General features: G+C 39.1%; 1 protein-coding gene, 1 long non-coding RNA gene and 1 pseudogene across 7 annotated transcripts in view; 2 read left to right on the forward strand and 1 right to left on the reverse strand.

Annotated features, from left to right (window-relative positions):
• The window catches only part of GHR (growth hormone receptor), a 297,127-nt gene that overhangs the window by 226,913 nt on the left and 44,906 nt on the right, over positions 1-25,308 (forward strand). The window lies entirely within an intron of this gene.
• LOC110133979 (uncharacterized) overlaps positions 1-25,308 on the reverse strand; it is a 202,283-nt gene that overhangs the window by 102,814 nt on the left and 74,161 nt on the right. The window lies entirely within an intron of this gene.
• On the forward strand, positions 21,058-21,139 carry LOC139038313 (U4 spliceosomal RNA; annotated as a pseudogene).

Consider the following 25,308-nt stretch of genomic DNA (forward strand, 5'->3'; position numbering starts at 1 on the left):
GGTCTTACTGCCAATTTATGGAAAACTGCAGAACAAGAGGGATATCTTAAATGACTCATTAAGAATGCATAAACCCTAAAGAAAATTATCTTCAACCCAAACAATGATGTAACAAAACAGTGAGAGAGATTATGAATTTGGACATACTGAGACATTGCATGAGCCTAGTTTGCATCCTGATTCAGACAAATGGCCAAAAGACAGTTTTTGAGATATTTTTGGAAATCTGAGCACAAACTGTGTATTAGATGATTCCGAGGAGTCATTATTAATTTGCTAGGTATAATATTAGATTATTTTTTTAATGAGAGAGCCTTAGCTTTTAAAGATACATATGTATCTAGCTATAGGCAAAAGCAGATGATTAAAAACAAAGGCAGAGGAAGTTCAAAACAGGATAGGTCAAATGGTGATAATTGTTTAAGCTGAGTGAGGACCATATTAAAACCATGCTTGCTATTTTTGTGTATTTGCAAATTCCATAATAAAAATAGAGTAAGCCCTCATGAAGAGCTAGCCATCCCCACCCCCAAGTAGAGTTAATTCACAACCCCACTGGAAACCATGAATTAGCTTTACTGGTGACCAGAATTCTATGAAAAGGCATTTATATGGAAAAGGCATTTATATGAACACTTTAGTTTAGAAAATTGCCATGGGAAAACCAGAAAATACTGCGTTCTAGCTAACTAGACATGAATTGTGTTGAAGTGTGTGGTCCTAAATGGTTCATATTGAAAGATGATACTCTGTTTTCAAGTGGCAAGGAAAATGACTTGTCGAGAATTTAAGATTGTGGCTCTAGGCTGTATCTGAGCTCAATTTGGACTGAAATTTTCATTGATGCTGTTATCTACCATGATGAATTTGCTTGTGCCAACTTCTGCTAGAGGTTCAATGTTGATGCAAGAAATTTCCTAAAGCTGAAGTCAAATTACAGTGAACATTGCTGTGTCCCTAAAGAGATTACAAAATGGCATGGCCATGGAGTATTTACACTCTTCCCCCTTTGAATTAGCTTCTTGCCACTCCTAAAAGAAGAAAAAGAAAAGAAAAATAACAAACAGGCTTTTGATTAAATCCCAAACCAAAAAGTGAGGACAGAAAATAGAACCAGTTAGTTGCAATTTTCTAAATGTAGTCTCTTATTTCTGCCTTCAAGATATTCTTGAAGGTCCAATTTAAGGCTGGACATTTACAAGCCTGCAGTACATATTTGAAAAATGGCCACCCCTGCCCTGGTCCATGCCACTCAACCTGCCTCCTCTCTACTTCTGCCCTGCTGTCCTGTCAGCAGCTTAGAGATTGAGAGCTCTGAAGATAGCATAGTCATTCAAGCCTACATAAATAGGATGAAATCTAAATGAAAACCGAAAATAATGGAATTTCATTTGAAAGACTGTTCAGTCCCCTTCGTATTGTTGCCTGATTTCTTTTTTTTCCTTCATTTTTTTAATTAGTTGGAGGCTAATTACTTTACAATATTGTAGTGATTTTTCCATACACTGACATGAATCAGCCATAGATTTACATGTGTTCCCCATCATGAACCCCGCTGTTGCCTGATTTCTAAGCGACTTACGCTCAGCTGTTGGATGTATCAGAACCAAGGAAAGGAATCATTTGTAACACAGACATCTGCTTGTTGGCCTGAAAGCTATGAAAATCAGTTCATAATTTAGCTGTTCTAAAAAGAAAAGGAAACCCCATACATTTGAGAAATAATTTCTAAAACAGAACCATGAGACACATGCCTACACATATACATCTTCCCATCACGCAATCCTTTATGGTTTCCCACAATTCTGTCTTCTACTCCTGCTGTACTTAAGGTTCCATGGGGCAAGAAAAGTCAAAGAAAGTCAAGATTTTATGAAACATTTTCAACTACATGCTTCGGGCAAGCCAGTGAGAGGAGATGAAATACTGGAAATGAAGTGGCAGTCTCTACCTCATCAATGTCAGAGAGCAGATGGGTGTTCTCTCTTAGCTGATTACAAATGAACCCCAGAACATCTAACACCAGACTGTTCCAATCATCCCTCTCTTTGCCAGGTTGGGGCCATGCCCATATGTCAAGAAAATGGTGCTTCCAATCTATGGTGGACTAGCATTTTTTCATGCAAGCTAATATGGGTGGGCCTATGTCACCCACAGTAAAAGTAAAAGCTTTCTGATATATGCACACCAATGTTCATAGCAGCACTGTTTATAGTAGCCAATACATGGAAGCAACCTAAGTGTCCATCAATAGATGCAAAAAGATGATATGGTGTGTATATACACAATGGGATATTCCTCAGCTCTAAAAAAGAATGAAATATTTCCATTCGCAACAACATGTGTGAACCTAGAGATTATCACACTAAATGAAATTCAGACAAAGACAAATATTATATGATATCACTTGTATGTAGAATCTGAAAAAATAGTACAAGTGAAATTATTTACAAAACAGAAATGGCCTCACAGACATATAAAACAAATCTGTGGTTACCAAAGGGGAAGGGGGCGTGGAGGGATAATTAGGAGTATGGGATTAAAAGATACACGACTATGTATAAAATAGGCAACAAGGATTTACTGTATAGCATAAAAAACTATATTCTATAGCTTATAATAGCTTACAATGTAAAATAACCTGAAAAAGAATATATGTATGTGTATACATGTATATGTATAACCAATCACTTTGCTATACTCCTGAAGCTAACACAATTTTGTAAATCAACTATAAAACTTTTCATTCACTCAAATAAATAAGCAAAAGACAGATCTAAAATTCATCGGAGTTGAGTTCCAAGAAAACAGTGATTTCTGCTTTGTCTCTTGCTATGCACTTGGCATCTAGAACTAGCCTATAGTGGATATGAATGATATATCCATTCATTCGTTCATCCATAAAGGAACGAGTGGTTACAGGTTCCACAGGGAACTTGCAGAAGTTCCCTGTGCTTAGATGAGTCATCATCCTATAGGCTCAGAGCCACAGTGTCAGTCCTGCAAACTGACTTGATTGAATGGGGTTGTCCTGCCACCAGGTAGATCAACTGAGAGCCTCCCAAGACCCCACAGTGGCCACCAGCATGCTAGTTTCCATTCCCTTGCCCATCCTAGATTTTCAAATGAGGATTCATTGTGGTAACCAGACTGGAAATCATGTATCCCATAATTTCTCATATTGGGATTTGGGGGCTTTATCTTTTTTTTTGGTGTCTGAAGTTGTTGTTCAGAGAAGCATATTAAACCATGACTCTTTCCATTACCACGCATTTCTGTTACCAACAGAGGAGGTAAATGAGTCACTTAAAATGAAACAATTCCATCCTCTTTAGTACACTATAAACACAGCCTTAGCTTTGACTGTAATTATAGTATGTGGGTGATGCTGCTGAGAAAATGGTATAATTATAACATTATGGTTGAGAACTGTCTGAGTAGAAAACACTGCAAAGTTTCAGATGGGATTATGGTCCTTTTTCAATATGAATAAGACTAATTAGCCAACTGCCACTGAGCACTTTGTAGTATGATATTAATAGTGTAATAAAATCAAGGGCCAAAGTAAAAATAAAAGGAAAATCTAATTTTCATATGTTCCCAGGAGTTTTACATGCAAGTATTACGTGCAAATATAACGAAGAGCAAAGAAGCTCACCAACTGGAAGGAAGCGGAGATAAAATCTCAGGAAGCTAGCATAGAAAAACCAGCACTCAAGCTTGCTTTTCCCTCTTTGCTCCTGGCTAAAGGGTTTTACATTAGGCACATCAAGTACCCAAAGTGGTATTTCCTAAAATATAGCTTTTGGAGTTTTTACTTCAAAATTTTGAGATAAGTTTTATTTCCCTATGGCTTTTCTTTCCTAAAAGAATCAGACACAAATCAACAACTAAACAACAACAACAACATAGTGTATACATAGCATATATTTTATATATTCTATTCTATATGTTATATATTCAATACTGATACAATATTTAATAGTAATATTATTATTGTTGCTATTATTAATGAAAAGAAATAAAAATAGTAATAGAAAAAAATAGAAATACTTCCTGTACCTGAGTGGCAGCTCTGTGATCTGGGTTGTTTCAGACTTTGCCTCAACAAACTTAGGACAACCTGGAATGCCTTTAGCACTTAAGTCCTATCTCTTAAACGTGACCGCTATTTCTTGTTCTTGGAGTCAGTAATGATCATCTTTTCTGAGAGATTCAAAAAGCACAAGTGGTTTTCCTAAAAATTCCCTCAAATGAGAGGGGTACCTGAAAAGTGAACCCTGAAAGGCGCGTCTTTGAGAAGCTCCCCCGAGCACTTAGGCTCTGAGTCAGGCAGTCGTGGCTGGCATTCTGACCCTGCTACTCCCTAGCTGTGGCATTTTGGACAAATCACTTAACCTCTGAGCCTTAAGCTGCTGATCTGTAAACAAGGATAAATGCTACCTGCCTCGTAAGCATGCATAAAAATTTCCAAAAACATGTTAGTTTCCTTCCTTTTTCTATCCAGCTCTGAAAATATGTGGTGTAGGAAGTCATTAACATTTCATTAACACAGGGGGAAAGTACATAAATACACTAAATGTAAGATCTGAGATCCTTGAGAATATTTTTTTAAAGGGGCACTAATTTGGAATGCTATCAATGAAATAAGGAATATTTGTAAAATAATAAGAATTCATTTGAAAATCAACAAAACATTTTAACTAATGAATTTGGGGAAAATAAACTGAAGATAAACATTCAGAAAAAGAGGAAATTATCAAAGCAGTGAGATACAGGGCATATGATATTTTCAAAGTAATAGACGTCATAAAAACCCATTAAAGAGAAGAGAAAGCCAAACAGGCTGGCTCTCTTTGAAGGACTTTTGAAAACAGACATCTGGAAAATTATGGTCTACTCCCTGTGCCTTATTTCCTACCCTGGAGAAGCAACCTCCTCTTGCACAAAAGAACAGCCAGGAGATGAAATGATTTATCAGAACTGGTGAAAATAATTAAATCCAAAAAGCATGATCCTAGGCATGGAATGGAGATGATTTTCGCAGAGATTTGAAAATAAAGCAGCTCAATACAAGGATTTGGTTTGACTGCTCTAAAGCAGTGTGACAGGTTGAGAAAATGGAGAATATTCTGAAAATTCTGTTTACTTTGGTGAACAGCCAGCCAGGGGGAATACTGGAGTCCTTTTCTTTAAGAAATGTAGGTTCCAGGAGGAAGAAAAAACTAGAAAGGTAAGTTTCAACCTTCAACCTAGTGGATTGAGCATATGTGGATAAAGAATCTACCTGCAATGCAGGAGACAGGGGTTCAATCCCTGGGTTGGGAAGATGCCCTGGAGGAGAGCATGGCAACCCACTCCAGTATTCTTGCCTGGAGAATCCCATGGACAGAGAAGTCTGCCAGGTTACAGTCCATAGGGTTGCAAAGAGTTGGACACAACTGAAGCAACTTGGCATGCACGCATGCACTGAGCCTCTATTAAGAGCACAAAGCTATCCTAAATGGCCTAGGGAGTGAATGGTTAGGGGGCCAGGGGTTGGAAAGAGAGGAGGTATAACCCTTGAACCTGAAGTCTTACAATTTATTTGAGGACTTTTTGTCCCTATTTTCCTTACACCATGATGTTACTCAGTCATATAAGAGGCCATATAAATTTACTGGAGATAATATTACAGAGAACAATAGTGACACTTAAATACTTCAATTATATTCACTACCCCAGCTATCTGCAGTTGCCTGAGGAAATTGCAAGCAAGGACAGGAAAATCCAGTACCAGCCAGTTCCAGATAATGAAATTTTTTGCTCCAAAAACTTTCACAGTATTACTAAATTAGATTGGTTCAGACTAAAAAGTAATAGGACTGATTTGCTTATGTGACTCATGAATTAATTTAACTCTAAAGATAATTTCTTTAGAAGAAAGTAACAACTTCATTGGAATTTATTTAAAGCTTCCCAAGGTACTCACTTTTAAAGATAATGTTATTTAAATATATGAATGCCTGCATAATGATTAAAATGATGTTTTGTTACTTTGTAATCACATCAGTTGCTAATAGTTGAAATACAATATATGATATTAGTGAATGTGATGGTAATATACAGCATATGGAAGTCTTTCTTTCTGAAGTGTGTGATATATTGCTGTCATTGTAATTGTCCTCTTGAGACCCTGAACCAGATGCCCCAAATAAGTGCGTAAAAGTGAGTTGTGTCCGACTGTTTGCAACCCCACAGACTGTAGCCCACCAGTCTCCTTTGTCCATGGAATTCTCTAGGTAAGAATACTGGAGTTGGTAGCCATTCCCTTCTCCAGAGGATGTTTCCAACCCAGAGATCAAACCTGGGTCTCGTGCATTGCAGGAAGACTCTTCACCATCTCAGTCATCAGAGAAGCCCCAAATAAGGGTGTAACATAGCCTTTATCCTGACCACGTTTCCAAGTACTGTAAATTTGTCAGTGCAGGGAGCCACTGCCAGTTTACAACTATTAACTCCAAGGTGATTTTAAATGGTTATAGGCCTTCTTTAGAATGTAGTGGACTTAGTATCTAACCTGCTGCATAGGGACTTCGCTGGCAGAAAGTGGAGTTGTCAAATAGGGGAAAGAGATCAAGCAAATAGGATTTTCCTTATTTCTCCATTCTAGCAAAAAAGGGTCCTGCATGGGTAGTAAGGACCCTTAGAGTTGTTCCCGGTGAATTTGAGATTCCTGCTTTGTCGCAAAAGAATTTGGAGATGAAGTGATAGTAGAAGTGGATTTATTTAGAGAGAAACACACTCCACAGACAAGAGTGTGGGCCATCTCAGAAGGTGAGAGCCTTGAAATATGGCATGGTTAGTTTTTATGGGCTGGGTAATTTCATAGGCTAATGAGTGGGAGGATTATTCCAGTAATTTGGGGGAAGGGACAGAGATTTCCAGGAATTGGGCCACTGCCCACTTTTGGCCTTTTATGGTTGACCTCAGAACTGTCATGGTGCTGGTGAGGGTGCCATTTAGCATGCTAGTGTATTATAATGAGCATCTAATGAGGCTCAAGGTCTACTGGAAGTCGAATCTTCCACCATCTTGGATTTGGTTGGTTTTAACAGTCTTTGTCATGTCCTATGGCTATATCATTTTTTAAAGGTTGTGTCCTGCCCCCTTCCTTCCTGTTTCAAAGTGATTCTAGGAGACTTTCATGAATGTTGTCAAGGCTTAGGCTTCCTATAATTGAATCCTAAAGAAACCACATCAGTCACATGTTTCCCTAAAGTGTGTCTGATTCACCCCTGAAAGGCAAAGTCTTTATTTTATGATGGTTTAGTCCCAAGTGACCTTCAGGCTCCACCCAGCCACATCTCTGATCTTTCCATGGCCTTCCATCATCTTGAAAATTGTAAGAGAGGTTAGTGAAACTCCAGATTCTCAAGGCTGAACTGGATTTTGAGTGGATACCCTGTGCAGTGTTAAGAATGATACAGAAAGCTTAGTGCATGGTAGCCATTTCAATTCAGTTCAGTCGCTCAGTTGTATCCAACTCTTTGCGACCCCGTGAACCGCAGCACACCAGGCCTCCCTGTCCATCACAAACTCCTGGAGTCCACCCAAACCCATGTCCATTGAGTCAGTGATGCCATCCAACCATTTTATCCTCTCTCATCCTTCTCCTCCTGCCCTCATTCTTTCCCAGCATCAGGGTCTTTTCAAATGAATCAGCTCTTTGCATCAGGTGGCTAAAGTCTTGGAGTTTCAGCTTCAGCATCAGTCCTACCAATGAACACGCAGTACTGATCTCCTTTAGGATGGACTGGTTGGATCTCCTTGCAGTCCAAGGGACTCTCAAGAGTCTTCTCCAACACCACAGTTCAAAAGCATCAATTCTTCGGTGCTCAGCTTTCTCCACAGTCCAACTCTCACATCCATACATGACCACTAGAAAAACCATAGCCTTGACTAGATGGACCTTTGCTGACAAAGTAATATCTCTGCTTTTGAATATGCTATCTAGGTCGGTCATAACCGTCCTTCCAAGGAGCAAGCGTCCTTTAATTTCATGGCTGCAATCACCATCTGCAGTGATTTTGGAGCCCAGAAAAATAAAGTCAGCCACTGTTTCCACTGTTTCCCCATCTATTTGCCATGAAGTGATGGGGCTGGATGCCATGATCTTAGTTTTCTGAATGTTGAGCTTTAAGCCAACTTTTTCACTCTCCTCTTCCACTTTCATCAAGAGGCTCTTTAGTTCTTCACTTTCTGCCATAAGGGTGGTGTCATCTGCATATTTGAGGTTATTGATATTTCTCCTGGGAATCTTGATTCCAGCTTGTGTTTCATCCAGCCCAGCATTTCTCATGCTGTACTTGGCATATAAGAAATAAGCAGGGTGACAATATACAGCCTTGACGTACTCCTTTTCCTACTTGGAACCAGTCTGTTGTTCCATGTCCAGTCCTAAGTGTTGCTTCTTGACCTGCATACAGATTTCTCAAGAGGCAGGTCAGGTGGCCTGATGTTCCCATCTCTTTCAGAATTTTCCACAGTTTGTTGTGATCCACACAGTCAAAGACTTTGGCATAGTCAATAAAGCAGAAATAGATGTTTTTCTGGAACTCTCTTGCTTTTTCAATGATCCAGCAGATGTTGGCAATTTGATCTCTGGTTCCTCTGCCTTTTCTAAAACCAGCTTGAACATCTGGAAGTTCATGGTTCATGTATTACTGAAGCCTGGCTTGGAGAATTTTAAGCATTACTTTATTAGTGTGTGAGATGAGTGCAATTGTGCAGTAGTTTGAGCATTCTTTAGTAGCCTTTTACCAGTTAGGAATTGAGAAGAGCTGGTCAGGGACCACAAGTTAATAGACATACATGGACCAAGAGGCACATTTTTCTCTCAGCTGGGTTGTAGTGTATCCTGGAGCTATGAGAAGTAGGAGAGACATACTCCTTAGAGTGACATGCTGAACTTTTCTCTTTTTTTTAAATTTTTTTAGTAATATTTATTTATTTAGCTGTATCGGGTCTTAGTTGCAGCATGCAGGATCTAGTTCCCTGACCAGGGATCAAACCCAGGCCTCCCACATTGGGAGTGGGGAGTCTTAGCCACTGGACCTCCAGAGAAGGCCCTGAACTGTTCTCAATCTCTGGTCTCTCTGCCCCTCAGTTTCTGTTTATCCTTTTTCTCTCATCTGTCCAGCAAATGTGTTTACTCAAAAACTTTTTTCTAGACTGATATTATCAATCCAAAGATGGATGTAGTTTTGAATTAAAAGGGAAAGTTATATTAACCAATTTCATTTTGTAGGGCTTCTGCTATATTCTCTACTTAAGCATTATGTCCCAGTACAACTATTTTTAAAGTGTGTTTTCAACCTGATAGGATATTTGCATCAACCATGAATTAAACTCTTGATTTAAAAAAATTAACCCAAAAGAGTACAAAAGAAAAAAGAACTGTTTTAAATTTTATAAATGACCTATATATTTAACTATCTGGGGCATTATTCAGTTGTGTTTGTTTTTATTTAGACTTATTCAAAAAGAGAAATTTCTAAGTGCTCCTTTCCTGTATAACTGTGCTGATAACATAGCTTTCAAATTACAAGTCATAAACCAAGAGTTGTTGGCCAAAGAAAAGTTCAGAATTAGACTCTGGTAAACTCTCTGCCAAAAGAATTAAGTAAAATGATGCTCACATCCCACTCCTTATACCAAACAGACAAGAGGAAGGTACTAGACGCCGTAGCACAGGTAGTTGTGACAACTCTAAGGAATTCTGAGCTTTAAGATTTCACATTCTGAGCTCAGGTTTTTTGACCTTAAAAAATAAAATATGGTCTTTAAAAGTAGGTCTTTCAAAATGATGACACTGCTACAGCATGAACTATCAAAATTACAGTCTGTATATGGTGGGTATGGCTAGCATGTCAGATGGGGTCTCTGATCTAATGAGTGCCTACTTTTAAAGACCATTTTTTTATTTCTCCTCTTTTTCTTACCCTGTGATTTCACTGACCCAAATGAGTTTTACTACTCTTCACATTACAGAGGCCAGAATGGGTTATTAAAATGGGTTATTGCATTAAGAAGAAATTGAGATAATATTTTAGTTCATAAAACACTGGCAAAGTTATCATTTGATGCAGAATTATAAGGAAAGGTTTGTAATCATTGAAAGGGGTAGGGACAGATTGTTTACAGTGCCAGTGTTGAAGACATCCATTGTCAGATTTACCACATGGAAATATTTTATTAATATAATGGGGTTTTCATCATGTTTACTATGTGCTAAACACTTTACATATTTTAAATCAGTAATTCTCATAACAATCCTACTATTATCCGTATTTAGTGGATGAGGAGATGGTACACAGGAGAATGAGGACTTGTTCAAAGCACGCATCGCTCAGAAGTACAAAGTGGCAATTCAAACCCAGGTGAACTGACTCAGGCGGGCTTCCCTGGTGACTCAGCTGCTGGAGACCTGGGTTCGATCCCTGGGTTAGGAAGATCCCCCGGAAAATGGAACAGCTACCCACTCCAGTATTCTGGCCTGGAGAATTCCATGGAGTACAGTCCATGGGGTCACAAAGAGTTGGACACGACTGAGCGACTTTCACTTTCTCACTGACTGACTCAGGCACCCTTGCTCATCACCACTGCCTCTGTACATCTTTGTGATATAGAACTCTTCTTCTAGAATAATGGGAAGTGGTGATATAGAGGGGCTTCCCTGGAGGCTCAGCGATAAAGAATCTGCCTGCAGTGCTGGAGATGCAAGAGCCATGGGTTCAATCCCTGGAGGAGGGCATGGCAACCCACTCCAGTATTCTTGCCGAGAAAATCCCATGAACAGAGGAGCCTGGCAGGCTACAGTCCATAGGATCACAAAGAGTCAGACATGACTGAAGAGACAGAACACAGCACAGTGATTGAAAGTATGGGCTTTGAAATAGGACTTCTTAGGCATGGTATTTTCCATCTGTGGGTCAAAGTTTTCCCACCTTTACCATGGGTTACCATCAATCCCCACCTCGTAATACTTGTTAGAAATACTGAATGAGTTAATATACCAAAGCTCTGAGGACAGTCTGAGAGATGGCCTGTTCAAGCACTGACAATAAATATTACCTCTTGTTTTCATAATATTTATATTACTATCAACCCTAGTATGTGAATTACAGTAGCCAAATTTCCTGGGTGAAAGATGATTGGCATTTGTTAAGTGGGCACTTTTTAGAGTTTATCTCACAATAACTCAGTAAGTTAACTCTTACATTCCCATTTCACTGAATTTGAGAATACTCAGACTCCAGAAATATATGTTATTTTCTAAAATCAGATAAGCAAGGATTCAAACTCAGAACACTTGCCCCAAAGCCTTAGCTCCATCTACCACTCTTGTCTTGTTCTAAACCCCAGGACTGTTCTGTCAGTCCCTACATTGATCAAAAACACCAATGCAAAGCAGAGGTAATAGCAAAACAGGGAATTAATGTTGTGCTTATGAAATTACATCATGGGCATGTAACAAATGCAGTGTGGCTGTATTGGCTCAGTGGATAACAACCATGAGGCTCTGTGCTAAGAGCTGTTCGAGTCCATAAATAAAATCACATTAATAATTATGGTATGGTGAGAGACCACCCAGGAAATCTTGCTTGATATACGAAGTGGCAGCTGTGGCTTCTAATGGAGAGTTAACTGCTTCTTGAATCAGTGCTGAACCATGGCTCCAGGGGGATATTAAGACTGCTCTGTCCATGGAAGATGTGAAACTCAACAGCTGACCCGACCACTTGTCATTGTTGACAATCCTGTAAATTTCTCTTAAGACAGGAACTTTATGTTCTAGTTCAAACCAAGTGAATATTTCCTGTTTGTTGACCCACAACTTCATGGGTGATAAGTCATCAGTTTAGAGAAATTCTTTTACTCCCCTTTACTGTAAGGGTTATTATAGTTCTATCAAATGGTCAGAGGGAATGCCTGCATATTTCCATTTCACCGAATACACTAGCTGTTCCCTTCTTGTTTCCTGTCTCCTCTTTACTTTGGGGCTTCCCAGATGGCTCAGTGGTAAAGAATCCGCCTGCCAACCAGGAGATACAGGGTCAATCCCTGGGTTGGGAAGATCCCCTGGAGAAGAAAATGGCAACCTACTCTAGTATTCTTGCCTGGGAAATCCCATGGACAGAGAAGCCTGGTGGGCTGCAATCCATCGGGTCACAAAGAGTCAGACATGACTTAGTGACTAAACAACAACCATACTTTTACTTTTTCTCTCATCTGTTTATTAATGGTACCCTGAATTTTAAAACCAGGATAGTGGTGCAAAGGCAGTGGGAAATGTACTAGTTGTGAATTTCAGAGATCTGGTGCAAATCCCACTTCTGCCTCTTATTAGTTGAATGAACTTAAATAAGACATTTATCCTCTCAAAGTCTTACATTCCCATCTGTAAAGTGGGAATAACACTGACTGCCTTCTATGGTTACCTTGAGCATTAAATGTACATGTTTCTGGAACATAGTTGCATGTAGTAAGTGTTAGCTGAATCTGTCCCAGTGCCCTGCCACTACCGCCAAATAAGCAAAGGCACATCTCAGAAGACCAAAAAGAGGTTTCCCTTTCAAGGTAAAGATTTACCATCTCTTCTTAAATGAATCCTTTCTAGTGTTTAATTTTCTTTATGGGTCAAACATTCTCTTATATCTTACTGAAATTCACAGCATGACTATAATACTGTCTTTGAAGAGGGCGCCCCTAATGATCTCAGACCAGCAAGGAAACCTCTTTCTCCGATTGTGGTTACCATCCAGCAGCAATCGCCACCCTTTTTGGCACCAGGAACCAGTTTCATGGAAGAACATTTCTCCATGAACCAGGAAGGGGATGGGAGGGATGGTTTGGGGATGATTCAAGCATATCACATTTATTATGTACTTTATTTCTAATTGAATGCTGCTACTGATTTGATGGGAGGTGCCAGTCCATGGCTGGAGGTTGGGGACCCCTGCCATACAACACATTCTGCCAGAGAGTTGGGACCCAAAAGTATACGAATCAACTAGGGAAGCAAAAATAGTGATTCCTATGCTTCTCTCAGAGAACTTGGTCTGGAGTGGAGCTCTGAAGCCTAGGTGTTTCTCAAGTTCCCCTGGTGGAGAGCACAGTGGTCACCCAAGACCACGTATACCTTCTGCTGCAGGGTTTATGTAGATCATTGATCATAGCTCCACAAAGTAGAGGGAGCCAACATGGAGAAAAAAACTACTGGAGCTAGGGAAATGCCTCATCTGGGAAGGAAATTCTCTTGTACCTGCCCCAGAATACCAAACGATTTTCTCCATGACCACATCAACCTTTTTATTTTTAACTCATTCCTCACTTTCCTGTGCAGTTCAAAAGAGTGAATACATTTTTAGTAATTCTCTTGCTTAGCTTATGAGAGTTCATTTGACAAGATTAATTATAGGAATAAACACTTACTTATCCTGTGGTATCTTTCTGCTGTAGTATCTGGGTCCTTCTATCACACATAGTTGCATTTTTTGTGATGGCCAGATGCCTTCTCTTTACTACTCCTTGCACCTTTGTGCTTCCAACAATAATTCTTTAAGGATAAAGGCATTTGGAGAGTTGTAAGAGGATAAGGTCTAGTGGTCTGCCCTGGTCCTGTGTATCTAAATGTATACCTGATAAGTTAAGCCTGAAAAGGGGATGAAAGCAAATAGAAAGCAATGGAGTCTAGATATAAAGAATTTAAAAATTAATGTTCTGTATTGACCTTAGTAGTCTCTAAGCCTCTGGCCTCATTTTGCTCATTCATCTGTAAAGGGATTATGCTCAATCATAGGTCACTGAAGTTTGGATTCTATATCCCAATATTTAGTAAAATTTTTTAAAAACTCACAAAATATATGCTTCCATATTTCTAATTTATGTGCAGTGTTCTAATATATTTTGTTACAGAATGTTTATAAAAATATACATTTTAAAGTCTTAAGTTGAACCAAGCAACAATATAAAATAGTCCAGTGTTTGATAAAACAAAATACTTCCTGCAGTGTGTTTGAAGTTTACTTCTTTTGGAGAAAGAAGTCTTCATTTAACAGTTTAGGAAACATAGTTTGAAAGGTTGGATCTGTGCTACATTTATTTCATTACTTTGCTTTAATTACAATCTCAGTCTCATATCTGAAAAGAATAAGATATATCAAGTTAGATGTTTAAAAAAATGGAGAGTAGTTGTAGAAGATGTCAATCTATATTTCAAATAGTCTTTAGGATAATTTCCCATTTGGGAAATCAGCTTCCTATCAGATTTGGATAAAGCTATTGTACGGATAAGAAAAGCATCAGCTAGGCCAATGCCTTATTGTTGACTTGGGCTGGCATCATTAGAATTACTTTCAATAATAGATTTCTTTACTTGAATATTTTTTCTTCAGTTTTTTTTTTATTGAAGTGTGGTTGATTTACAGTGTTGTGCCAATCTCTGCAGTACAGAAAAGTGATTCAGTTATACCCGTATATACACTTTTTTAATATTCTTCTCCATTATGGTTTACCCCAGGATATTGAATATAGTCCCCATGCTATACATTAGGACCTTGTTGCTTCTCCATTCTATATTTAATAGTTTGCATCTACCAAACCCACTCTCCCAACGCATCCCTCTCCCTCCCTCTCTCCTCCTGGGCAACCTCAAGTCTGTTCTCCATGTCTCCGAGTCTGTTTCTGTTTTGTAGATAGGTTCATTTATGCCATATTTTAGATTCCACATATAAATGATATCATTACAGGAATATTTTTAAATCATTTATTTCCTGTGTTATGATTAGCTAAACCACCATAATATCAGTTTAATCTGTTTAGCCATTAAATCAGCCATGAAGAACCTATTTTTAAAAATGCCCTAACATGTTAAAAAAAAAGAGACAAGTGAAGGAACTACTCACCAACTCTCTAAACTATGCCTGCCCATCCTTCCTGCAGAACCCTTCTCATGCCAAATGTGGCATGTGACTCTGACACAACTGAATGAAGGCTCCCTTTGACTGTTCATGTTCATTATTCAGTTTCAGTTCAGTTCAGTTACTCAGTCGTGTCCAACTCTTTGAGACTCCCATGAATCACAGCACGCCAGGCCTCCCTGTCCATCACCAACTGCCGGGATTGACTCAAACTCATGTCCATCGAGTCGGTGATGCCATCCAGCCGTCTCATCCTCTGTCGTCCCCTTCTCCTCCTGCCCCCAATCCCTCCCAGCATCAGGGTCTTTTCCAATGAGTCAACTCTTCACATGAGGTAGCCAAAGTACTGGAGTTTCAGCTTTAGCATCAGCCCTTCCAATGAATATTCAGGGCTGATCTCCTTTAGGATGGACTGGTTGGATCTCCTTGCAGTCCAAGGGACTGTCAAGAGTATTCTCCAACACCACAGTTCAAAAGCATCAATTCTTTGGTGCCCAGCTTTCTTCACAGTCCAACTCTCACATCCATATATGACCACTGGAAAAACCATAGCCTTGACTAGATGGACCTTTGTTGGCAAAGTAATGTCTCTGCTTTTTAATATGCTATCTAGGTTGGTCATAACTTTCCTTCCAAGGAGTAAGCATCTTTTAATTTCATGGCTGCAGTCACCATCTGCAGTGATTTTGGAGCCCAAAAAAAGTCTGACACTGCTTCCACTGTTTCCCCATCTATTTACCATGATGTTCATTATTAGTAATCCTTAATTTCTATGTTAGATAAACACATATGTTAATAAAAGCTTTAGTATGTTCTTTTCATTCCCAGTGGATCATTTTACATGGTCCATTTTGAAGACAATAACTTAGACAGTCTTTCAGTGCTTTTGGTGATTAGGTAGCCTCAATTTTTCTAAATACCTGCCAGTATTTAGAGCCTGCTTTTGTTAATAGACATTTCCACCCTGTGCATCGTAGTGGTCATATCCTGCAACATCTCTTCCCAGACCTGTCTTCTCACTACTGCACATCCCCTATCCTCTGATAGCCAGAGAAGAGATTCTGTAAATAAATAAAATATTGCCCTACCTGCCAAGAGTCAATGATTCTACAGTTCAGCACTGCAACAATTCACCACAATTTTTAGCACCCTACTATATATAAGAAGGAGTCTCAGTAAACAACATACAAGAACCACAAGTTCAAGAATGTTTGAGAGCATACAAGAGATTAATACTTGTGGACTTCCACTTTACTCAGTGAATATTGTATGAACTACAATCTGTGTGTAGTTCATTTTGTTTTCAATTTCCTAGTTAACTGACTATATACCTAGATACCTATTTGCTGCCATCTAGTGTAATAAAAATAGGTTAGTTATGCATGGAATTCTGGACTCATTATGTGGTTGAATGTTAGTACTTAAAATATTTCATCTGGGTTTCTTAATAGCTTTCAAAGTGCGTAATTAGTGGCCTATTTTTTCTAAAAGGAGGGATCCTAGACATGGTTTAATATTGTCATAGAGTCTAGGGCTCAGGATTTAGCTTGGTTCACTCTATAAATGTGACACTTTGAAATTTGGTGAGTATTTAGAGGTTGTCAGATGTGAAGTAAATCCATAATAATCATCAGGTCATCATGTTTAGTGACCATGATTTTTACTTCATGGAGGCAGTGACACATAGCCTGGCTTCTTACCAGCTGTGTAACCTTGGCCAACTCATTTCTCCTTTTTTTAACATTATATTCTTCAGCTGAGTGAAATGGTGGGCCTCACTGAGTGTAAGTTTAACTGTAGTCACAGCTCTAAGAGCGTGTGACTACATATAAACTTCTGTTTGGAATTGCCAAAGTCATGTTCTCAGAATTCTCTTTTTATGTCTGTAATAAATGTCTCTAATTCTTCTATATATTTGTCTGTCTTTTGGGTTATGGTTAGAAGTGAATGGAAATCCTGACTTGGAAGAGAGAAAGAAACAAATATGGGCCATGATTGTATGTCCTTGATTCTCGAGAGTTCCCCCAATGGAATGTTGTCCACCCATGGATAAGCAGATATTCACCAAGATGCATTTAACCTCCTCTCTTAACTCAAGATGGCAAATTTAGAAGTATAATATCTGTTATAAATGATCAACTTCCTAAAATGCACCTCCATTTTTTCTCTCCTCCCATCCAAACTTTTCTATGAAAGATTCTAGATCCATTGTAATTAATACTGCTTCTCCTTTTCTTTATATAGATCAATACAGCTACTCCAGTATTTCCTAAATGATTTATTTTCTGATCATTTTATATGTGTACATCTTATTTCCCCAACTATACTGAAAACTTCACAGAGGCAAGGACTGTTGTTAGTTTCTTATTTTGAAGGAATCTGACACTGCTAGTTAGGGATACATATGGTTCTGACTATAAGCATGCTTTTCTGATTTGCATCGGTTAAAAGGTGAAGTACAAGACCTTCTCAGACTAAGTACAGGACACCTAATCTCTAAGCTCTAGTCTCTACATGCTATCTGACAGCTCATAGAAGCTGATAAATCTCTGAGCCTGATCCCAAAAAAGCAACCTTACCATAAAGAGAAAACCAAATAAAACTGAAAACACCAGTTCTGCGTATGAGGAAAAACATTTTGAAATGAAAAGAATCTGGATTCAAACCCCAGCCTTGCTGCTTGCTGGTTTGTGCTTTGGCTAAAAATGCTGTACCTTTACTGAAGTTAAGCTTCCTTATCTATAAAGATTATTACACTCTCACACACCATTCCTCACAGAAGAGTTGTCAAGATGAGATGAGAAGTATGGGGCAAGAACTTAGCACACATGAGAAGTTCAGTGTCCACGGTAGTCAAAAAGAACTTTTACGCATTAAGTAAAATGCTTTTACTAATGTACAATAAAAATGATTCCATTTATTAATTTTAAGTGCAATTTCAGTATAATCAGGGCATTGGTAATTGAGACACTAAAATGAGTGGTACATTCCCATGGAGCACTGTCCCCAAATGCCAGGAGACATTTGGCACTAGCTAGAAATATTTTGGTGGTCACAGCTGGGGGAGAAGGCAGAGCTGCTGGCATCTCGTGGGTAGAGAATGATGCTAAACATCCTCCCGTGCTCAGAATTGTTGTTTTGTAGTTACTTGGTCATGTCCAACTCTTTGCAACACCATGAACAGTAGCCCACCAGGCTCCTGTGTCCATGGGACTTCCCAGACAAGAATACCGGAATGGTTGCCATTTCCTTCTCCAGGGGATCTGCCCAACCCAGGGACTGAACCCATGTCTCTTGCATCATCTGCATTGGCAGGCAGATTCTTTACCTCTCAGCCACCTGGGAAGCTCAGGATAGCCCTCACAATAAAGAGTTAGCTGCTCTAAAGTATCAACCCTGCTATAGAACCTAGAGAGCCCATTACTTCTGACAAAAATATGTTTTACATTTGAGACTGACTGGATACATGAATAAGAAAGTAGTTTCCATTTTGGTGGATTCTGAGTAGATTTTCCTAGTCCTAAATATCTTTCTGGGCTTCCTTGGTGGCTCAGATGGCAAAGAATCTGCCTGCAACTCAGAAGACCTGGGTTCGATCCCTGGGTTGGGAAGATACCCTGGAGATAGGAGTGGCTTCCCACTTTAGTATTCCTTCCTAGAGAATTCCATGACAGAGGAGCCTAGCGGGCTAGTCTATGGGGTTGCAAAGAGCTGGACACAACTGAACAACCAACTTTTACTTTTTTCAAATACCTTTCTATGTGAATCATTTCGGTGTTTCAGATTCTCATTGTGAACCATGTTTTTAGACTAAATTATTACAATGTATAAGGCCCTGTTATATTTCAAAAATAGCCTTGAAACTCAATAGGTGAAGGAGTGAGGATCTAACTAATCCACATGAGTAAATATGAGAACTTCATATGCAATTTTAAATTTAGTGAGTTTGTCCTGTGTAATAATGGTGATGGTTCTTTGTTGAAAACCAGTCACGTGTCAGGCACTTGACGTAAATAATCTGATTTCATTTTCAGCAACTGGATAGGCATTTTGCTTTCATCTTACACGTGGGAAAATATAATATTTCTAGCAAGTTGCACATCTGAGATTCACACCCACATCCAGCTGGCCTTCAAGCTGTGCTCTTTCTGCTGCTCCTCGATGCCGCTATTCACCAAGGGTCTAAGACTGGAAACAGAGGTGGGTGTGTTTTAGAGGTAGGAAAGAAACATCGATTAGGAGCTTTGCTCAGGAAGGTTGGATTGGGTCTCTTGCTGAGGGGCCCATGAGTGTCCATGAACTAGGTGAAATCCCCGAGCTTTCTCAGGACAGTGGATAGAGAGAATGGATTTGTTGAAATGGGTATTAGCTTTATACCTCAACTTTATACAGTTTGCCAGCTTAGCAACTTTTTTTAGGTCTTCCATGATTAAGCTGATGCAATGAATTTTCTGAATTCTTCCTTTTTAATTAAATATTTTTCTTTTGAAATCAGTTCTACCATCTAAGCCAGTACTGTCAAATAGAAATATGAGCACTACATATGCAGTTTTAGGGCTTTCCAGGTAGTACAGTGGCAAAGAACCTGCCTGCCAAAGCAGGAGGCAGGAGATGTAGGTTCAATCCTTGGGTCAGGAAGATCCCCTGGAGTAGAAAATGGCAACCCACTCCCATATTTTTGCCTGGAAAATTCCATGGAGGAGCCTGGCAGGCTACAGTCCATGGGTTCACAGAGAGTCAGACACAGCTGAGCACCCCTCCACACACACACACATATAATCTTAAATTTTCTATTAGCCACATTAAAAAAGTAAAGAAAGAGGTAAAATTAACTTTTATTTAGCCCAATATTAAATAAGATATATTTATACTATAATTTCAACATGTAATCAATCTAATAAAATATTGTGATATTTTACATTATTTTTTCATAATGTTCAAAATTCAGTGTGTATTTTACATCACACCTTGGGATGCCAGAGTTTCAGAGAAATGAAATGTAGTCCTATTGCAACAAAGTTATATTTAAGGAAAAACATTTTACACTGCTTTCATTTTTAAGTGTAAATTAATTAAAATTGAATAAAATTAAAAATTCAAAATCTTGGTCACAGTACCCCCATTTCAAGCCCTCAATAGCCACATGACATTAATGGCTACCATACTGGATGACACAGATCTAAATTCTTGAATGTGGTCACCAGAAGCAGCATCCAGAAACTTGTCAAAAGTTCAAACTCTCAGGTCCTACCTACTGAATCTGCATTTTAACAAGATTTCAACTTCAGATTTCTCATACTAAAGCTTGAAAAGCATCTCTCTCAAAACACATGAATCTCTCCAGCAGAGAACTGCAGGAGGAGTGAATAAATGACGAGCTATGAGGACTTGGGAAACTTGCTGCTGGACGATTGCCAGGGCTTGGTCTGATGTGTTCCGCTGAGACAGAGTCATTTCCCACAAAGGCAGCCGTGGCCACTCTGCCGTGTGGACTAACAGGGCTGTCCTGGAGCCCGGATCTGGCTCTACCCCCAGGATCTATGGCACTGAATCTCACACTAACTTCCATGACTCCCACAGTTAAGGCAGCTGCACCCTCACAACACCCTGTATGCTTAGAAGTGCAGCTTTAATTCCCCCTGAACACAGCTGCGAGCATGTGTTTCTGCTCCACACAATGGAATTTAAGGCTGGGCCTTCCTGGGAGACCCCAGGAAGATCACCCACAGAGGAGCTTGTGCTGTTCACCACACTGCCATCTCCAAGAGCCGACACAGACACACTCAACATCCCCATAATTGGGGCATTTATCTAGTTCCCCTCGGAGATTTCAATGCATGCTGCTTTGCCTTGCTAACCTTATTTGGCGTATTTTTCACAGGACTCGGCATTTAAGGGGCCTTTCAATATATCTGCTAAGGAATTCATTGTACTAATCTAACATAGAAGCTCATTGTTCTAATTCAGAGGTTCTCAACAGTGCTTGCACGTTAGAGTCACCTGGGGCATTTTTAAAAATACCAATGCCTAAGTATCACTTCAGTCTTTTTCCCTCTGTACAGAGAGTAGTGTTTATATTTTAAAAATATAAGTGAGCTTTGTGCAGTGGCAGTATCGTAGCCAATGAGGTTTATCCGAGGTGCGATTATTGCTAATTGAAAACTTTTCCGATTTAAAAAATAAAATAAAAATAAAAATAGAAGTGACATCTAACACTGTATAGGCATTACCCTATCTAATTAAGTTAGATCTCTGGAAGGTATTTTGTTAAAGACCTCCAGATGATGCTAATGTGCAGCCAGCGTTGAGAACCACTGGTCCAGTTTGAAAGAGCCCTTAGCTGGCAGTCAGATACCTTAAGTTAATGCTTCTCAATCTTTAATGTACATAATAGAGATAACTTGGGAACTTGTTAGAATGCAGATTCTGACTCAACCCAAAGAGGACAAATAAGCCCAACCTTATGTACAGATATGGCTCTCGTGGCATTTGGTTCTTGACCATCATCAATCTTTTTCCATCTCAGCAAACTAGGATAAGTTCACCACTCTCTCCTGACTCATCTTTGAAGACTTCCTCTCTCTCTCCACCCTCAGCTATGAGTCATCACAAGTTTCTTTGATTTCCTAAAGCAATTATTATCTTTATTGAAACTACCTTTTACTACTTCTCACATATTATTTCCTGTGCTACTACAGCTCTTCAAAGGCAGAATCCATGTGTCATGTTATTTTCATAATCCCCACAACACTCAAAAAAGCCTTACACATAATGGGTACCACATAAATGCTTCTTGATTAATAAGAGTGTCTTATTAAAGTCTCTTTAAAATCCCAAACAAGTTAAAAATGCAAGACATTTTTCATTGTTGAGCAGAAAAAGAAAAAATTCAATTTTTGTGTTAGCTTTTTCCATCCTGGGTACATATTTAAATTTTGGAGAACTACTTTGTAATTTTAATAGTCTAAATTATTTGTTTGGAAGAGGGCATTATCATCATTTTAGACCAGATAATTCTTTGTTATCTGGTCACAGGGCGTCTCCTGTGCACTGTAGGATGTTTCACAGCATCTCTGGCCTCTACCTGAAAAATGTCATCCCTCCCCCAGCCGTGACAATCCAGTATGTCTCCAGCAAACATCTACTGAAAAGGAAACCCACCCTGGTTGACAGTTCTTGGTTTAGAAGAATGAAGAGTGACACAGCTGCCTTGCTGCAGCACTAAATACCTTTAAAAATTCATGTACACACACACACACAAGAATTACAAGCTATGTTCCTGAGAAATATGTATATAAGTATTTGTAGAAAAATGTGCTCTCATATTTTGGAAGCCATGGCTGTGTATACCATATTTATCTTTGCATTTGTCATCCTGGACATTCTTTTACGGAAATAGAAATATATACATGAAACATTTTAAAAATCTGAATATAGACTTCAGAATTCAAACATGTAGTGAGACTAAATTATACCAAGCAAGAGAGTATCCACAGAGCAAAAGTTATTAAGAAAGAATGACCAGGCCAATTCTCTCTCAGGGAACTGGCCCAGCCTCTTGATATAAAATTGTCTGCTCTGCCATCATCCTGGGACCATGTTTACTGTTGCAGCAAGTGATGATGTTCATTAAGCTGGAGCCTGGCACATAAACAGATGTTCAATGATTGTTGAATAAGTGGACAAATGAATGAATTCATGTTGCATGTGCCTGTAACCCTAAAACTAAAATGCTTTGGTGTCCTCATTAAAAAAGACCCTGTTTTACTGCATTTGAAACTCCAAACCTTAGAAATGAAATTACATAGAAAACTACATCATCATCAGTGAGAATTAAACAGCTTTGACAAAATTACAAGGAGGGGAAAATAAAGACTCACTCATCATTTGGTTTCTTCTGGCGATAGAAGGCTCCCCTGAGACTTTAGGAGGTTTGTGTTTTTCAGTGACAAGAGTTTTGACTTTGGCAAAGCATGACTATACTTTTAGGCTTGGATGAGAATACACCAACATGTACTTTTGCCTCCCATTCCTGGCAAAGAACTTGTCTGTGAGAACCAGACAAGAGGCTCCAGTGGTGGGAACAAGCAGGGTGTCTCCTGGACTCAAAAGGGAAAAGATGATATAAGTCAGTGGTTCTTGAATTTTTCTGTCCTTTAAAATCTCTGGGGAGCTTTTAAAAATCCAATGGCCAGATAACTAAATTGGCAATTCCATATATTATCAGTTAAAGTAGAATATCAAAGAGTAGAACACAGCATCAGTAATTATTTTTAATTCCCCAGGAAGTTCCAGCATACAATGTGCTAATTCTGAGTATAGCCACTCTGCCAGCCACCTATTTCCAGGAATTGGGATCATTTCACTAAAAAGAACCTGATAACCTCATTCACAAGTGCTTCAGCTAAGTTTCGCTTGGGACATTTTCATATGACAGGGGGGTCCAGTAGTCTTTTTTTAAGATTTTTTTTTTTTAATGTGGACCATTTTAAAGTCTTTATTGAATTTGTTAGAATTTTGCTTCAGTTTTATGTTTTGGATTTTTGGCCATGAGTGATCTTAACTCCCTGACCAGCGATAGAAGCCACACCCCCAGCAGTGGAAGGTGAAGTCTTAACCACGGACCACCAGGGAAGTCCCCTTCTAGTACTGTCTTCTGCACAGTGAGCTATAAACCCTTATACTGTGACAGCGGCATGTCTAAATTAACAACGCATGCTGTATGCTGAGTCATGTCCAACTCTTTGTGGCCCCATGGACTACAGCCTATCAGGCTCCTGGAGTTTTTCCAGGCAAGAATACTAGAGTGGGTGCCATGCCCTCCTCCAGGGGATCTTCCTGACCTAGGGACTGGGCCTGCGTCTCTTGCGTCTCCTGCATTGGCAGGCAGGTTCTTTACCACTAGCACCACCTGGGAAGCCCCATCTAATGTGTGAAGAACTGTTAAAACTTTTTCTATAGTGACTATACCAGTTTACATTCCTACTGGAGGTTTCAATTATTCCACATCCTCTTGCTTTATATTTTAATCATTTGATTATGTTATCTAGGATGTCCCTTGCTTCAACCAAACAAAAAATAAATTTTACTAAATTTAGTGTTAACTGTTTCTTTGACATATTAAAACCATGCTATATAGATTTTTTTTTTTAATAATGAAACTATGGCAGTTCTATTTCCTAAGTCAGTTGTCCTGCAGGGCTCTAAGTATGCATCTTGGAGGTGACGCTCCCCTTTCATCTTCCAGCAGGCTACACTGTTAGAAGCTGGAGCAGCTGCAACTGCCTTGGTAGATCCTGCTCCATAGCCAGAGAAAAAACACCAGGAAAAATAGTGTTCCCTCCTCCCCACCCAATTTTAAGACAATTGATGGGAGAAGAGAGAAAGTCTTAGATAGGAAAGTGTGTGACCATTCTGTCCTAGAGAATTGAGTGAAATAATGGGAAAGTACTGTGTATGTGTATGTGTTAGTTGCTCAGTCATGTCCAACTCTTTGCAACCCCATGGACTGTAGCCCACCAGGATCCTCTGTCCATGGAATTTTCCAGGTGAGAATACTGGAGTGGGTTGTCATTCCCTTCTCCAGGGATCTTTCCAAACCAGGGATTGAACCTGGGTCTCTCACATTGCAGGCAGATTCTTTACCCTCTGAGCCACCAGGGAAAGCAATGAGTAAGCTAAATATATTGAATAAATGCCATGGAGAAGAGAGGAAAGAGAAGGATGATTAATTAATTACCCTGAATATTCAAAACTAGGATTAATTATGTTCAACCACAACTGTTTCAGAAGGGAAGTAAATACATTTGATAATGAAACTGTTCCATGAAAATTAAATAAAACAACAAAACAAACTTTGGTGAAAAGATAGAGGCTTAAATGCTAACAGTACTGCATGCACAGCTCTGTTTCCTAATACTGCCATACAGATGAGCTATCCACAGGGGCTGCATCCAGTTAAATTCCCTGCCAGACCACATGTGCCACAAATATTGTTCCAAGACACTGTAAAGTTCACTTGACTTGACATTCATCTTAAAGTAACTGAACTGGATGTTTTCACTAACTCTTTGTTTTAGTCAAACTTACAGTGTTTTAAATGCACCAAGAATCCATTTTTAAAATCGTACTAGAGTTATTTAAAATAATAAAAAAGAAAGAAATGAATATTCAGGGAAAATTTTGTGAACTCTCGCTCTGAACTCTAAGCCATTTAAGTGCCTAGGCAGATTTTACAGCTGTGCCTTCCTCAGTTCCGCAGAGAACCATAAAGGAAATCAAGCATGAAGGTGAATTCCTTACATTTAGTACCGTCCAATGCAAAATACTTTATTAGATTCTTTGC

Source organism: Odocoileus virginianus, chromosome 14 (assembly GCF_023699985.2).
Source record: "Odocoileus virginianus isolate 20LAN1187 ecotype Illinois chromosome 14, Ovbor_1.2, whole genome shotgun sequence".
Classification (NCBI taxonomy): Eukaryota; Metazoa; Chordata; class Mammalia; order Artiodactyla; family Cervidae; genus Odocoileus; species Odocoileus virginianus.